The sequence below is a fragment of the Schistocerca nitens genome, chromosome 7 (genome assembly GCF_023898315.1).
Source record: "Schistocerca nitens isolate TAMUIC-IGC-003100 chromosome 7, iqSchNite1.1, whole genome shotgun sequence".
In the NCBI taxonomy this organism is placed as follows: Eukaryota; Metazoa; Arthropoda; class Insecta; order Orthoptera; family Acrididae; genus Schistocerca; species Schistocerca nitens.
In genome coordinates this window covers 619,970,756-619,988,695 of record NC_064620.1, presented here as the reverse complement: position 1 = coordinate 619,988,695, position 17,940 = coordinate 619,970,756, and the positions used below count along the sequence as shown (strand labels likewise).

The following is a 17,940-nucleotide window of genomic DNA, read 5'->3' as shown; positions in this document are numbered from 1 at the left end:
TGTGTGTGTTTGTGTGTTTGTGTGTTTGTGTGTGTGTGTGTGTGTTTGTGTGTGTTTGTGTTTGTGTGTGTTTGTGTGTGTGTTTGTGTGTGTTTGTGTTTGTGTGTGTGTGTGTGTGTTTGTGTTTGTGTTTGTGTGTTTGTGTTTGTGTGTTTGTGTGTGTGTTTGTGTTTGTGTGTGTGTGTGTTTGTGTTTGTGTGTGTGTGTGTTTGTGTTTGTGTGTTTGTGTTTGTGTGTGTGTGTTTGTGTGTGTGTGTGTGTGTTTGTGTGTGTGTTTGTGTGTGTGTGTGTTTGTGTGTGTGTGTGTATCAGGGTGGATGACACATGATGAAGCGTAGTCCATCTCTTACTGGTGGTGAAACACCAGCAGTTTCTAAGCATTCAAGAGCTCAAATCAGTGCACGGAAGTGTAAACCAAAATCGTTCCCTACCCTGGCCACACCATGCAAGTAATATCAGGCTAAGGATGGCAGTGGATCTTATTTGCCCCAGTACCTTGTATGTTCAAAAGCTGATAAGGAATCCTTCACAACAATGAATCCTCAGTTTTTTGTTGAGCATTAAGGACAAGTTCGGGGAGGTAAAAGCTTGTACAAAATGAGATCTTGGTCAGTCTTGATCAAAACAGAATCCTCTGCCTAGTCACGGACGTTACTCGCTTGTGACAAGCTGGGAGACGTTTCTGTAACCATCACGCCTCATAAGAGCTTAAATATAGTCCAGGGTATCATATTTCACAGGGACCGTCATTTGCAGCCTGACGATCAGTTGCACGATAATTTAGTGTGTAGAGGTGTTCATTTCGTCCGGCATATCCACCGCGGTCAGAGGGATAATCAGGTAGCCACCAGTGCCGTCATCTTGGCCTTCGAGGGTGATAAATTGCCCGAGAAGGACAAGGTGATGGTCTACCACTGTGATGTAAATCCCTATATCCCTCCCCCGATTCTGTGCTTCGTGCTGGAAGTTCGGCCATACGACTTCCTGCTGTATTATGTCGAGATTGTGGATGCCCATCACCTTCCAATACTAAATGTGCCCTGGCTCCCATATGTGTCAACTGCGGAGGGCCTTGCTCGCCAGACTGCAGGATTCTCCAGAACCATGGACCAACTGACCAACACTGAGGCTAAGAGAAAATTAGAACACCTGCATCATGTACGTATGACATCGTCTTACGGCGCCACTACTACATTTCTGGCACCATCAGCTCTGCCAACCCCAGTCACCTCCGAGCTTGAAACTACACCTGCTCGTTTGATGGTTGGGGCATTTTCCTCCCAGTTTCTCCTGCACCACCTACTTCAGGAGCACCCCCTCCCCTACTATCAGGGGGGACATGTCCCCACTGTCATGCCAGCGAAGTGTAAGTAGTCTTCTTCGGCTTCTCTCGCCAGGAAGGGGTTCCTTGTTTCTGCTAGTGGGAAAGATGACACCCACCAGTGGCTGAAGAGCTCAAAAGCAGCTGGTCGCAGTGCTTCATGATCATCCTCAGTCCCTGAGACTCAGTCAGTGAAGTCCACCCAGCCAGAGAAACCCAAGGAGCAGGGAGAGAAATCCAAAAAGGAAACCCCTATGACCAAGGAAATTGCGGTGGCACTCACACCACCGCTACCCACAAGCTCTGCGTCTGAGGGTGGGGTGGAGATTTTTTCGTCCGCTGAGGACCTAGATCTCGCCAGACCCTCAGACACAATGGATATATACTGCTCGGGCAAATAAATCGGTGGCAGCATGTAACTTGAGGTGTGACCTGCCTCATTGAATGTTCCATGCCTTCCCATTCTCACGATGACATCATCCTCCAGTGGAATGGCTGCGCTTTTTTCCACCACCTGGCTGAGCTATGGCAACTGTTGAGCTTTACACCTGCAGTCTGCATTGCCCTCCAAGAAAGCTGGTTCCCAGCAATGCGGACTCCTGCCCACCATGGCTATAAGGGATATTACTAGAACCATAACGACTATAATAATGTCAGGTGGAGTTTGAGTCTATGTCCTAAACTTAATCTGTAGTGACACTGTGCCGCTTCAAACCCCTCTTGCAGCTGTGGCTGTCACAATGACGAAGCAGGAAATAAGTCTGCTCTGTATATCTTCCTCCAGATAGTGCTGTACCCCTGGATGTATTAGCTGCACTGATTAACTCCCTTTACCTTTCCTACTTTCGGGAGATTTTAATGGCACCATACTTACTGGCTGAGGCAGAGATGTCGAAACTTTACTCTCTCAGTTCGACCTCTGCCTCATAAATACTGGGGCCGCCACATCAGTGAGGTTCATGGTAGTTACACGGTCCTTGATTTATCAGTTTGGAACCCAGGACTTCACCCATCTATCCACTGGAGAGAATATGACGACCTGTCTGATAGTGACCCCCATCTTCCTGTCACTGCCCCTGCGTCAGACCCATGCATGCCTGCCCAGATGGACTTTAAACAAGGCAGACTGGGAAAATTTGACCTCTGTCACCATTGAATCCTCCCACACGGTAACATTAATGTGACGGTTGAGCAGGTAACAGCAACAGCAGCAACAAGAACAACAACAATTGTTTCTGCAGCAGAAAACACGATCCCTTGGTCGCCGGAAGTCGCTGACGCAATTAAGAAGCGTCGGCGAGCTCCACAACGGCATAAATGGCACCTTTCCTTGGAGCACCTCACTGCCTTTAAACGCCTCCGTGCCCACCTTCCCCAACTTAACAAATGATGGAAACAGGTTTATTGGGGGAGAGAAGTCTCGACCGTTGGATGCCATACGTCACCTTCCCAAGCCTAGGCAAAGATCAAACGTCTTTCGGGTAGCAGGCCCCAACAGGTGTCCCTGGTGTTACCATAAATGGCGTATTATCTACCGACGAAAATGCAATTGCCGGGCACTTTGCTCAAGCCTCTGTGTCCGAAAATTACCACCCCCCCGCCCCCCTAGCGTTTCAAACTCTAAGAAATGGCTCTGAGCACTATAGGACTTAACTTCTGAGGTCATCAGTCCCCTAGAACGTAGAACTACTTAACCTAACTAACCTAAGGACATCACACACACCCATGCCCGTGGCAGGATTCGAACCTGCGACCGTAGTGGTTGCGTGGTTCCAGACTGTAGCGACTAGAACCGCTCGGCCACCGCGGCCGGCCGAACTCTAAAACCGCAACTGGAAGGGAACGTCCTCTCATTTACTACACGCCACAGTGAATCCTGTAACGCCCAATTTACAGAGTGGGAGTTCGTCAGTGCCCTAGCACATTGCCCCAGCACAGCCCCTGGACCAGATCGAATCCACAGCCAGATGATAAAACATCTCATCTGACTACAAGCGACATCTCCTACTCATCTTCTACCGGATTTGGTGCGATGGCGTCTTTCCATCGCAATGATGGGAGAGCACAATCATTCCAGTGCTCAAGCCCGGTAAAAACCCGCTATCGCCCAATCAGCCTCGTCAAAGTTCTTTGTAAGCTGCTGCAACGTATGGTATGTCGGTGGTTGCGTTGGGTCCTGGAGTCACATGGCCTGCCAGGGTCGCTCTACCACTGATACTCTTGTCCATCTGAACAGCCTTTTCCAGACTCCAGCACCTGGTTTCAATCTTTTTTGACTTACGTAAAGCATAAGACACAACCCGGCGACATCATATCCTTGCCACATTCTATGTGTGGGGTCTCCAGGGCCGGCTCCCGAATTTACCAAACTTCCTGTCACTCCGTACTTTCTGTGTAAAAGTTGGCGCCTCCCTTAGTTCCATCCATATCCGCAGGGCTGTGTATTGAGCGTCTATTTTTAGTGGTCTTTAACGGTCTAGCAGCAGCTGTCAGGCCGTCCGTTTCACCTCTGTAGGCAGAAGACTTCTGCATTTCGTACTGCTGCTCCAGTACTGTTGTTGCTGAGCGGTGCCTAGAGGGAGCCATCCACAAGGCGGGCGATTCCTAGGACTGGCTTCATACGCTCGATTGACTTTGCTTCTTCCTCTTCGTCAGCTGAAGCAGAAGTGCTGGCAGCACCTAAATGTGCTCCATTGCCTGAGCAACACCAATTGGGGCGCAGATAGCTCTATGCTGCTGCGGCCTTGTCCAGTCCTGAATTGGCTATGGAAGTCTGGTTTATGGTTCGGCAGCGCCTTCAGCATTGCATTTACTCAACCTGTGCAGCACTGTGGGGTTCGATTAGCGACAGGAGCTTTTAGGAAGAGTCCAATGACCAGCGTACTGGTGGAGGCTCGTGTCCCTCCACTGCAGATCAGATGTGCGCAACTGCTCGCCAGTTAAGCAGCAGACATTTGTAGTTCCCCTGAGCATCCGAATTACTGTCTCCTTTTCCCACCCACGGCAGTCCATCTCCCACATCGGCAGTCAAGGTCATGGCTAACGATTGCGGTTTGCGTGCAGTCCCTCCTCTTCCCTTTACCATCTCTACTTGTGGTCTGCTCATGTACACCTCCGTGCTGTACACCTGGTCTGCAGCTTTGTATGGTCCTTTCACATGGCCCTAAGGACTTAATTAACCCTGTGGCTCTCCACTGTCAACTCCTCTCGATTCTTAATGTGTTCTGGGGCTCTGACGTGTTATACATTGATGACTCCGTGGCTGATGGTCGTGTTGGCTTTGCCTACGTTCACGGCGGCCATATTGAACAGCATTTCTTACACGATGGCTGTAGTGTATTTACTGCAGAGCTGGTGGCCATTTCTCGTACACTTCAGCATCTCTGTTCATGCCCTGGGGAGTCTTCTCATGTACTGACTCCTTGAGCAGCCTACAAGCTATCAACCAGGGCTACCCTCGTCATTCTTTGGTAACGTTCATCCAGGAGTCCATCTATGCCCTGGAATGTTTCAGTCGTTCAGCTGTATTCGTCTGGACCCCTGGTCACATCGTAATCCCAGGAAATGAACTTCGACGGGCTGCCCAAACAGGCTACACGGAAACCACTTCTGGAGATGGGCATCCCCGCAACTCACCTGTGTTGGTTACTACGCCACAAGGTTTTTCACCTTTGGGAGACGGAATGGCAAAATCTCAGTATGCACAATAAATTGAGAGCCATTAAGGAGACCAGGAAAGAATGGAAGTCCTCAATGAGGGCCTCTCGCGGGGACTCCATGGTTACCTGCCGGCTCCGCATTGGCCAAGCCTGGGCTACCCACGGCTACCTCCTTTGCCGTGATGATCCATCTCCGTGTCGGTGCGGCGCCCGGTTGACAGTGACCCATATTCTTCCTATCTGTCCTTCTTTGGCTGCTGTGCTACTTCATCTTCGGTTGCTGGACTCGTTATCACTGATTTTAGCAGACAACGCCTCATTGGCTGATATGGCTTTACTTTCAGCCGTGAGGGTGGGTTTCATCATTCGATCTGAGCTTCAGCGCCTGTCCTTTGTCCCTCTGTGTCCCCCACCCTAGTGCTTTTAGGGTGCCCGGCTTCTCCTTTTCATTTTCGTGGTGGGCCAGCCGCTGTAATCTGCTTTTACTCTCTTCTTGCATCTTTCTGTATCTTGTTCTTTTGTTCTTTTTAGTGTTTACTTTCTTTCCGTTTTATGTTATATGTCTCATCTATTCTCACGCTTGTGGTATCGTTTTATTAGGAACAAGGGTCCAATGACCACGCTGTTTGCTCTAATTCCTCTTTTTTTAAACCAACCAACCAACCGATTATGTATCTCTTCCTAAGACACACAGGCACCATTCCCAAGAAAAGCAAATGATATATATCTGTCCACTTCAGATTTTCACTCAATATTGTTTTATGTCACCAGCATTTGGTTAGTTGAGAACTATTATACTTAGTAGGTGATGTGTGTAAGATTGGGTGTGGTCACCAGGCTTATGAAGTACGTCTTGGAATGTGAAGTGACCTAGTTTTTGTTACGATGTGTGCAAAGAAAAAGGCGTTGCTTGGTACTGAGGTAGGTATAGATACGACGTGTAGACTTGCAGTTTCAGCAAATCGACAACCATATGGGCGATGGATTTTACGGAGAAAATTATGGCAGTCATGATAATGGTGCAGATACTGATATTTCTAAAGCCACAGTGGTCAGGAGGAGGTATTTCTAATACTTTGCTTATTGTCTGATGTCATATTGGCGATACGATCGTAATATTTTATTGTAATTACCCTGATAAGTATATGGATGGTTTTCTAGCACGATTCTGCCTGACGTGCAGGTGCGTGACAGAGATAGCCAGTGACTGCAACGAATTGAAATTTATGGCTTACACCAGAAGCCATCACTTAACCACCTGAACTGGACAGGCTTGGGTGCCAACATGCAGCTGACCTAACCGTGTTGCCCTCTAGGTGGATGAATAGCGAACTACCATTCAGTTCCTGCTGGGTAACCTTCATGGTCGCGTGTGTTCGGTGTGTGCTCTGTGTAAATCTGAAAAGGTTCAGTATGGGCGAGTGTGTGCGCTGGGCAGTTGCTCCTCCCCATGTAAATTGAGCTGTTGACTGTTTGTACCGCCATTCTACGTATTTCCCATCTTTATTTGGTTGAGGGAACATCGGTTGTTGGGTGTGCATGTAATGGCGATAAACAGCTGGAAGAGAGGTTTGCTGGTTTTCTATTTATTAGAAACACTTACGATTATAAGTATAAATAGTTGAATTCATAAAGTGCAAGGATTATATGTAATCTGTTGTATCACTGACATTCGTATCCGTTAAAAATATGAGTGGAATAACCTTCCCCTATTATCAAGTATTCATGTAAAGATCTTCACAGACGAGATGACTTTCTAGTTACTCAGTGGACTGCAGCATGTCTCACATGGCTTCGCTTCACTTCCGGGTTTCTACAGATATAATTTCCGCTCTTTACCTTTAGAATTGTACTGACATGTGGTTGACACCAAGAACAGTCCCCCCTCCCAGGGGGTCCACAACTCTTTTGTGGATACGTGCGTAGGGAGCACGGGACCCCGAGCTAATGTGGCCCTCCTTCCTTTCCAGGCTGCATACCCTCCCTTTCCGCATCCTTCCCTGTCCATCTTCGCCCCCCCTCCTTACCTCTGGCTCTTTCCTTCCCTTTCTCCCCCTCTGGGAGTACGGTTTGTGACTACGTCCGGAGACGGACGCTCGAAACTGTTACAAATTCCTTGCTTTCTATACTTGCCAGTCTTCGTCCTTCCTCTGTCCCTCTCTTTTTCCTTCCCTCGTCATTTTTCTCGGCTGCGGCGTTTGAGACCCCTCTTCTTTCCTTTCCCTTTCTCTTTTTTCCTCCCTGTGCGTGTCTGAAGGCCGACCCACGCACTTCCATGCGTAGCCGGTGACGGATTAACGCGTAATTCCCCGCCCCGGGTAGACAGATAGGACACGTACGTACCCCCTGGTAACGGCCAGGCCCAGGGAGGGGTGATTACCCGAGCTGATACCTTCCGAAAGTGCCGATTGGTCCCTCCGTCCGTTTGTCGGGAGGTGTGACCTGAGGTGTGAACAATCACCTAAGGCGGGAGTGCCCTCAGAGAGGGCCCCCACAAGGGAGGAGCGCACCATCGGAAACGCCGGTAATCGTAGAGGATTCTTCCGCAATGGTTTACTCCGCTTCCACTATGTCTGCTCACAAGAGTAAGTTCACTGAGTCTCAGCCAGACAGTTCTTCAATCGTTGCCACAGTTCCTTGTTATTTCTCGGTCTGACAAAGGTCACGACTTCTCCACGGTCAACCCTTTCATTATTCAGAAAGGTGTCCACGCAATTGTAGGTCCTGTAAAGTCTTGTTCCAGATTATGGAATGGCACCCTGTTGTTAGAAACAGTCAGTGCCCTCCAGGCACAAAAATTGCTGCGTACCTCACTACTAGACACCGTCCCTGTCTGGGTGGAACCGCACCGCACTTTAAATTCCTCACGTGGAGTCGTTTATACACGCTCCCTCGATGGATTGTCTGATGAAGAAATTCAGCACTACCTGTCTGACCAGGGCGTAACGGCTGTTCATAGGGTTATGAAAAGGGTTGACACGAACATCACTCCAACCCGTACTGTCTTCTTGACATTTGACAGAGTTCAACTCCCATCGAAAATCAAAGCAGGCTATGAGATAATTTCCGTTCGCCCTTACGTCCCAAACCCTACGCGTTGCTATCAGTGTCAGCGGTTCAATCACACCAGCCAGTCCTGTTCCAATCCGGCCAAATGTTACGTGTGGCAAGGATGCCCATGAGGGTGCTTGTCCACCTCCATCCCCTCGCTGCATCAACTGTATGGGTGACCACGCTGCTTCCTCTCGAGATTGCCCCGTTTTTAAGGACTAAAAGCTCATCCAGGAAATAAGAGTGAAGGAAAATGTGTCGACCTTTGCTGCTTGAAAATTATTCGCCAGTCGACAGCCCACCGTGCCTCAGACAGGAAAATACAGCACTGTCCTTGCTCCTCCTCGGCCAACAAAGGAGGCGGCCACGCAGACTTGCGACCTCACCTTTAGTACCACGGTCGTCAGATCGGCCAGTGCAAAGATCGCCCGTTCAACCTCACTACTTTCGCATGCCCACTCTCTGGCTCACCCTTCGTCGGGTTCTGCTAAATCTCGAGCCCAAAAGTCAGACACCAAGACTTCGAAAAAAGAGCATACTCGTGAAGAGTTTTTACGTACCACAACTTCACAACCATCGGTTCCTCCTTCCTCTAAACATCATACTTCCAATAAGGCTACAAAGAAACCTAGTTCATCTCCTTCTCCGCCAAGGCGTGTCCCATCTACAGCACCTCCTGGCGGAAATCGCCCTCGGCCGTCTTCTGTGTCGCCGAGGCGCACTGCTGGCGGCCGATCAACCGGCCGATCGCTGGTGGCAGGAGCTGCTCCTGACCAACCTATGGATCAGGATCTTCTGCCTTCGGCTGAATGCCATTCCATGCTGTCGGTCGCAAGCTCTGAGCAGTCGTTGAGTTGACGGCAACCTTCGTCACAGTCCTCCATTTTCTGTTTACTCTATGTTCATTATCCACTGGAATATCCGCGGTATTCCAGCCAATCGGGATGAATTGTCGATCCTCTTGCGATCCTACTCGCCAGTCATCTTCTGTCTTCAGGAAACAAAGCTGCGTCCCCATGACCGCTTTCTCCCTCATTTTCAGTCCGATATGATCTCCCCTCTGTTGTACTGTACACATTCCATCGTCCACACCAATGGCACGAGCTGATCTTCATCTTCTTGGTCAGCTTCCACCCCCCTATTTGCTGGTTGGGGATTTCAATGCCCACCACCCGCTTTGGGGATCTCCACATCCTTGTCCACATCTACATTCATACTCCGCAAGCCACCCAACGGTGCGTGGCGGAGGGCACTTTACGTGCCACTGTCATTACCTCCTTTTCCTGTTCCAGTCGCGTATGGTTCGCGGGAAGAACGACTGTCTGAAAGCTTCCGTGCGCGCTCTAATCTCTCTAATTTTACATTCGTGATCTCCTCGGGAGGTATAAGTAGGGGGAAGCAATATACTCGATACCTCATCCAGAAACGCACCCTCTCGAATCCTGGCGAGCAAGCTACACCGCAATGCAGAGCGCCTCTCTTGCAGAGTCTGCCACTTGAGTTTATTAAACATCTCCGTAACGCTATCACGGTTACCAAATAACCCTGTGACGAAACGCGCCGCTCTTCTTTGGATCTTCTCTATCTCCTCCGTCAACCCGATCTGATACGGATCCCACACTGATGAGCAATACTCAAGTATAGGTCGAACGAGTGTTTTGTAAGCCACCTCCTTTGTTGATGGACTACATTTTCTAAGCACTCTCCCAATGAATCTCAACCTGGTACCCGCCTTACCAACAATTAATTTTATATGATCATTCCACTTCAAATCGTTCCGCACGCATACTCCCAGATATTTTACAGAAGTAACTGCTACCAGTGTTTGTTCCGCTATCATATAATCAAACAATAAAGGATCCTTCTCTCTATGTATTCGCAATACATTACATTTGCCTATGTTAAGGGACAGTTGCCACTCCCTGCACCAAGTGCCTATCCGCTGCAGATCTTCCTGCATTTCGCTACAATTTTCTAATGCTGCAACTTCTCTGTATACTACAGCATCATCCGCGAAAAGCCGCATGGAACTTCCGACACTATCTACTAGGTATATATTGTGAAAAGCAATGGTCCCATAACACTCCCCTGTGGCACGCCAGAGGTTACTTTAACGTCTGTAGACGTCTCTCCACTGATAACAACATGCTGTGTTCTGTTTGCTAAAAACTCTTCAATCCAGCCACACACTGGTCTGATATTCCGTAGGCTCTTACTTTATCAGGCGACAGTGCGGAACTGTATCGAACGCCTTCCGGAAGTCAAGAAAAATAGCATCTACCTGGGAACCTGTATCTAATATTTTCTGGGTCTCATGAACAAATAACGCGAGTTGGGTCTCACACGATCGCTGTGTCCGGAATCCATGTGGATTCCTACATAGTAGATTCTGGGTTTCCAAAAACGACATGATACTCGAGCAAAAAACATGTTCTAAAATTCTACAACAGATCGACGTCAGAGATATAGGTCTATAGTTTTGCGCATCTGCTCGACGACCCTTCTTGAAGACTGGGACTACCTGTGCTCTCTTCCAATCATTTGGAACCCTCCGTTCCTCTAGAGACTTGCGGTACACGGCTGTTAGAAGGGGGGCAAGTTCTTTCGCGTAGTCTGTGTAGAATCGAATTGGTATCCCGTCAGGTCCAGTGGACTTTCCTCTGTTGAGTGATTCCAGTTGCTTTTCTATTCCTTGAACACTTATTTCGATGCCAGCCATTTTTTCGTTTGTGCGAGGATTTAGAGAAGGAACTGCAGTGCGGTCTTCCTCTGTGAAACAGCTTTGGAAAAAGGTGTTTAGTATTTCAGCTTTACGCCTGTCATCCTCTGTTTCAATGCCATCATCATCCCGGAGTGTCTGGATATGCTGTTTCGAGCCACTTACTGATTTAACGTAAGACCAGAACTTCCTAGGATTTTCTGTCAAGTCGGTACATAGAATTTTACTTTCGAATTCACTGAACGCTTCTCGCATAGCCCTCATTACGCTAACTTTGACATCGCTTAGCTTCTGTTTGTCTGAGAGGTTTTGGCTGCGTTTAAACTTGGAGTGAAGCTCTCTTTGCTTTCGCAGTAGTTTCCTAACTTTGTTGTTGTACCACGGTGGGTTTTCCCGTCCCTCACAGTTTTACTCGGCACGTACCTGTCTAAAACGCATTTTCCGATTGCCTTGAACTTTTTCCATAAACACTCAACATTGTCAGTGTCGGAACAGAAATTTTCGTTTTGATCTGTTAGGTAGTCTGAAATCTGCCTTCTATTACTCTTGCTAAACAGATAAACCTTCCTCCCTTTTTTTATATTCCTATTAACTTCCATATTCAGGGATGCTGCAACGGCTTTATGATCACTGATTCCCTGTCCTGCACTTACAGAGTCGAAAAGTTCGGGTCTGTTTATCAGTAGGTCCAAGATGTTATCTCCACGAGTCGGTTCTCTGTTTAATTGCTCGAGGTAATTTTCGGATAGTGCACTCAGTATAATGTCACTTGATGCTCAGTCCCTACCACCCGTCCTAAACATCTGAGTGTCCCAGTCTATATCTGGTGAATTGAAATCTCCACCTAAGACTATAACATGCTGAGAAAATTTATGTGAAATGTATTCCAAATTTTCTCTCAGTTGTTCTGCCACTAACGCTGCTGAGTCGGGAGGTCGGTAAAAGGAGCCAATTATTAACCCAGCTCGTTTGTTGAGTGTCACCTCCACCCATAATAATTCACAGGAACTATCCACTTCCACTTCACTACAGGATAAACTACTACTAACAGCGACGAACACTCCACCACCGGTTGCATGCAATCTATCCTTCCTGAACACCGTCTGTATCTTCGTAAAAATTTCGGCAGAATTTATCTCTGGCTTAAGCCACTCCACGTGGCTCCCTATTGCTAGACGTCTTCCACCAAGCGGATCTAGTTTGCCTCAACACTGGGGTCCCCACGTTTTTGTCTGCCTCCACGACAAATTTATCTCATTTGGACCTTACGATCGGTACTGTTCCGCTAGCTCGGCGCTTCGAATGGCTCGCCCTTGATGATACACACTCGAGTGACCACTTTCCATGTGTCCTTAGGCTGCAGCCTCAACTGCCATATATGCGCCCGCGACGCTGGAAGTTTGCCCAAGCCGATTGGACACTTTTTTCGTCTCTAGCGACATTCGATGACCGTCGCTTTCCCAGCGTCGACGATGAGGTCACACATATTACCGACGTTATTCTTACAGCTGCGGAACGTTCAATACCACGCACCTCCGAATTGCCCCGGCGCCCCCCAGTTCCTTGGTGGAACGAGGCATGCCGTGACGCAATACGTGAGCGGCGACGTGCTCTTCGCATTTTCCGTCACCATCCTACTTTGGCCAACTGTATCCGCTATAAGCAGCTCCGTGCGCGATGCCGTCGCGTCATCCGCGATAGCAAGAAGGCAAGCTGGAAATTCTTTATTAGCTCATTTAACACCTTCACTCCCTCCTCGGAAGTTTGGAGTCGGCTTCGACGGTTCTCAGGCGCGCCTAGTTTCTCTCCGGTCTCTGGGCTCACTGTCGCGCATGATAACTTAGTGGACCCCGTCGCAATTTCTAACTCATTGGGTCAGCACTTTGCTGAGTTTTCGAGCTCTTCAAATTACCCGCCAGCGTTTCTCCCGAAGAAACGTGCAGCGGAAGTACGACATCTTGCTTTCTCCTCTCAAAATCACGAAAGCTACAATACTGTTTTCTCCATGCGGGAACTCCAACATGCCCTCTCTTCTTCTCGCTCCTCCGCCCCAGGACCGGATGGTATCCATGTCCAAATGTTGCTGCATTTATCAACCCATAGTCTGCGTTACCTCCTTCGCCTTTATAATCGAATTTGGACCGACAGTACTTTTCCCAGACGATGGCGGGAAGCTATCGTCGTTCCCATTCTGAAACCTGGAAATGACAAACATCTCCCCTCTAGCTATCGCCCCATTTCTCTCACGAGTAGTGTCTGTAAAATTTTGGAGCGTATGGTGAATCACCGTTTAGCTTGGTGGCTGGAATCCCGCAGTCTTTTAACACCTGCCCAATGCGGATTCCGAAAGCATCGTTCTGCGGTTGACCATCTTTTTGCTCTCTCCACTTATATCATGAACAATTTTCTCCGGAAACGCCAAACGGTAGCAATATTTTTTGATCTGGAGAGAGCATACGATACCTGTTTGAGGACAGGCATCCTCCGCACACTGTTCTCTTGGGGCTTTCGTGGTCGGCTGCCCCTTTTTCTTCGCGAATTTATGGCAGAGCGCACATTTAGGGTGCGGGTGAATACTACTCTCTCCCGTACTTTCTCCCAAGAAAACGGGGTACCCCAGGGCTCCGTGCTGAGTGTTGTACTGTTTGCCATTGCCATCAATCCAATTATGGATTGTCTCCTTCCTGATGTCTCGGGCTCCCTCTTTGTGGACGATTTTGCGATCTAATACAGCTCTCAACGGACCAGCCTTCTTGAACGACGTCTTCAAGGATGTCTCGATCGCCTCCACTCGTGGAGCATCGAAACCGGCTTCCGTTTCTCACCCAGTAAGACCGTTTGTGTTAATTTTTGGCGACGTAAGGAGTTTCTTCCGCCCTCCTTACATCTAGGTCCTGTCAACCTTCCATTTTCAGACGTCGCTAAATTCTTGGGTCTTACGGTTGACAGAAAACTGTGCTGGTCCTCCCACGTTTCCTATCTTTCGGCTCGCAGTCTGCGATCGCTTAACACCCTCCGTGTCCTGAATGGTACCTCCTGGGGAGCGGACCGAGTGGTCCTTCTCCGCCTCTATCGCGCCTTAGTGCGCTCGAAATTGGATTATGGAAGCATAGTATACTCCTCTGCTCGGCCGTCTATTCTTCGGCGTCTCGATTCTATCCACCACCGTGGATTACGTTTAGTGTCTGGAGCTTTTTACACTAGCCCTGTGGAAAGCCTTTATGCTGAGACTGCTGAACCTCCGTTGTCCAATCGGCGAGCAGTCCTTCTGAGTCGTTATGCTAGCCATCTGTCTTCCATGCCTGCTAATCCAGCCCATGACCTTTTTTTCGACGCCTCCTTTGGTGTAGGGTATGCAGGCCGCTCCTCCTCCCTACTACCCCCGGGAGTCCGCTTCCGTCAACTGCTCCATTCTCTTTCCTTCCGCTTTCCTAAAACCTTCTTGACAACTTGGGGTACAGCACCGCCTTGGCTCCGTCCCCGGATCTGCCTGCTCCGTGACCTTCGTCGATTTCCCAAGGATGGTACCCCTACACTTGTCTATCGTCGAGCATTTGCTGCTCTATGTGCACAAATGACGGACGCCACATTTATTTACACCGACGGCTCGAAAACATCGTTAGGTGTAGGGAGTGCCTATATTGTTGGCGACACCCCAAATGAATTTCGGCTTCCCGACCAGTGTTCGGTTTATACTGCGGAGCTTTACGCTGTTCTCCAGGCTGTCCACCACATCCGCCGCCATCAGCGGATACAGTACGTAATCTGCTCAGATTCTCTCAGCTCTCTCCTCAGTATCCAAGCTCTTTACCCTGTGCACCCTCTGGTCCACCGGATTCAGGACTGTCTGCGCTTGCTCCACCTGGGGGGCGTCTCGGTGGCGTTCCTCAGGCTCCCGGGACACGCTGGTATCTGTGGGAATGAGGCGGCCGATATAGCGGCCAAGGCTGCAGTCTCTCTTCCTCGGCCAGCTATTCAGTCGCTTCCCTTCACCGATCTACGGAGCGGTTTATGTCGCAAAGTTGCTCATTTATGGCATGCACATTGGTCAACACTTCCCCCTAATAAATTGCGGGAAGTGAAAGCCCTTCCTTGCGCTTGGACCTCTTCCTCCCGACGTCGCGTTCGGGAGGAGGTAATTTTAACTAGACTCCGGATAGGGCACTGTCTTTTTAGCCATCGACATCTTTTAAGCGGCGATCCTCCCCCACTCTGTCCCCACTGCTCTCAGCTGTGGACGGTAAGACACCTTTTAATTGAATGCCCCTATTTTAATCCGTTACGCTCCCGTCTACAGCTATCGCCTGATATATCGTCGATTTTAGCAGATGACACGCGCTCAGCCGACCGCGTTCTCCAGTTTATTAGTGCCAGTGAAATGACGTCAGTCATTTGAAGTTTTATCGGGGACCATCAACCCCTCTCTGTAGTGGACTTTTAAGCCTTGTTTCTGCTTTTAGTGGCTCCAATTTTTTGAGTTTCGTTCCCATTTTTGCTGTTTTCCATTTTCAGTTTTTATTATTTCATCAGTCACGGACCGGGCGCTAATGACCATAGCAGTTTTGCGCCCTAAAACCAAAAATACAAAAACACACATCTTAATGTCTATACAATTAAAGTGGTGCACCACAAAAAACTTGATGACTCGCGGTAGCGTTCGTGCTTCCCGAGCACGAGGTCCCGGGTTCGATTTCTGGTGGGGTCAGGGATTTTCCTGCCTCGAGATGACAGGGTGTTGTTGTGTCGTCTTCGTCATCATTCATCCCCATTATGGTTGGAGGAAGGTAATGGCAAACCACCTCCACTAGGACTTTGCCTAGCAAGGCAGCGCAGATCTTCCACGTCGCTCCCCTACGCTCTGTAAAGGAGTATGGGACTCATCATCATCATTGCTCTCTCTACCAGTTTTCTGTGCAGGTTCCTGAACTCTCAGAATCGAGGAGATGCAAAACGTTTTTTGGTGTGTGTATAATCAGTTGAAGTAAAAATTTGCATGCGACTTGATCATTTTTGTTATGGTAAAAGTAAAGGTAGTGAAAGATATCTTTAGCATCCCCTCCTTGAGGTTTTTCTGTATCTGCCACTGATCTGATGGACTGTTTCTGCCCACCCTGTACACATGAGAAAAATACATCAGAAATATACTGTTAAAATGTAAGTACTGAGTATATAATGATCAGAAAGAAAATTAATATGGTATTGTACAAAGAAACAAAATGGAAAATGTAGTATTAAAGTAGTTTCCCTAGCTTTCATGTACTGGAGAGTAATAAGGCATCCAGAAAAGTACTTGGTCAATAAATATAGTGTGCATACATATGTGCAAATAAAACAAGAAAACTTGAGTATTATTTGTAAGAAAAATTAGCTTTGTAAGGAAACCACTGCATGTGACTTTTGTAGAGAAATATTATTAATAAACTATAACAAAAGATAGTAAATAAAAATATATTGTCTACATCATTGTAAATAAAAATGAAAAATGTTAATAAGCAACAAAGATAAGCATGTATTGTGAAAACAGTTGTTCATAATCTGTTACTGAATTTGTTATATAATAATCTGTTCCAATCCCTTCCACTAGATAATTATTGGTTATAGCAGGCCTGAAGATCTCCCCATAAATACTCAGACCTCAAAGGGAGAAGCTTAACACAGTTGAGGATTATAGTAATGGAGGAGGGTGAGCTCTGATCTTATTTGTTAGACAGGATTCCTGCCATTTTATTGTGCTTCAGTCGACTGAAGCATGTGGAGGGGTTACTTTGCAATTTTAGGGTGTATCATGTGACCTTTGAGCTATGTCAGGAGTTGAATATAGCTTCCACAATTGCCTAGCGTGTGTGGGAGTTCCCGTGGATGACTTCTTCTTTCTGTATATGTCTGTGGACCATTTCTTATAATGTTAAACACCATGTTTACATAAAGCTTACATATACGTAGCAAAAATACTGTGATATATATCAATGTATAATCACATTCATAATCTGACTTCATATAAGCTACTTACAAAATGTAATTATGTGATCTTCACTCAGAACTCTCAAGAAAAATAGAGAAAAGGACAGTTGAATTAGCATTTTGACATGAAATATTATTAGGTACATCATTCATAATTGAAGTGATTTTATATGTAGTTTCAAATCTGTTACAGTTTCTATTTGCAGTGGATACTATTTAATTTTTTATTTCAAGATATTCTTTAACACTGTAAAGGCAAATATTTACCAGATGGCTTTTTAATTTTCTTTTAAAAAAAGGCATATTTTGTACCATCTTGATACACTATGGTAAACTGATTTACAATATGTGTCCAGAATTTACATGTTCTCTGTTAATTTTGGCCTACTTTGTTCTGCATGATAGTCATTTTTTCTTCTTGTATTATGTTCATGGTAACCTCTGTTCAGCAATGCAGCACAGTTTTTAGGTAGATAATTGTTTCATGTACATACATATATACAAACACTGATGCTACTGTTAAAACTTTAGCTACCTGAATTTATTTCTGCAGGATTCTTTAGGGGATACTTTTGCAGTGTGTTGTACAGTTCTTTTGTAAACTTAATAATCTGTGTGCACATTTGCAGCATTCCCCCCAAGGCAGAATGCAATATGAGATATGCAAATGGGCTAGTTTGTAGTACATTGTTTGTAGTGTGTGTCTATTTTCTGATTTTGACATTTTTCTCTTCAGAAATGTGCTTGAACCTGTTTTGCTACAAATGTTACTTATGATTCTCCCATGTCATATACCTATCAATTCTTAAACCTAGAAATTTATAGCTCTCTGTCTCTCCTTTAGTTGTGTGTTTCCAAGCCTGACAGTAATATTGTCAACACTGTGGTTTTTTGTCTGATGTATCTGCAGATATATGTTGCTTTGTTTCCCTTTATAAAAACTGTTTTCCTTGAAATAATTGTTTACAATTTTTATATTTAGCAAAGCCTTCTCTTGCAGGTCATTTGTTGTAGAACTGGTAATAACAAATATAGAGTCAACATGACTACACTATCAGATACAGTTTTGGTCATATCATTGACATACAGAATGAACAGTGGACAAAGGACAGATCCTGGAGGAATCATGTGCTTCACAATTTCAAAATCTGAAAACACACTTACAGTATTATTTTCACTTTTCACTTTATTTCAGCACACCAGTTTCCAATAACAGTTGAATGTTGTAT

At 46.9% G+C, this 17,940-nt stretch overlaps 1 protein-coding gene across 1 annotated transcript in view; it reads right to left on the bottom strand.

Annotated features, from left to right (window-relative positions):
• The window catches only part of LOC126195793 (apical junction molecule-like), a 147,178-nt gene that overhangs the window by 43,369 nt on the left and 85,869 nt on the right, over positions 1–17,940 (bottom strand). The gene's annotated exons all lie outside the window — the stretch shown is intronic.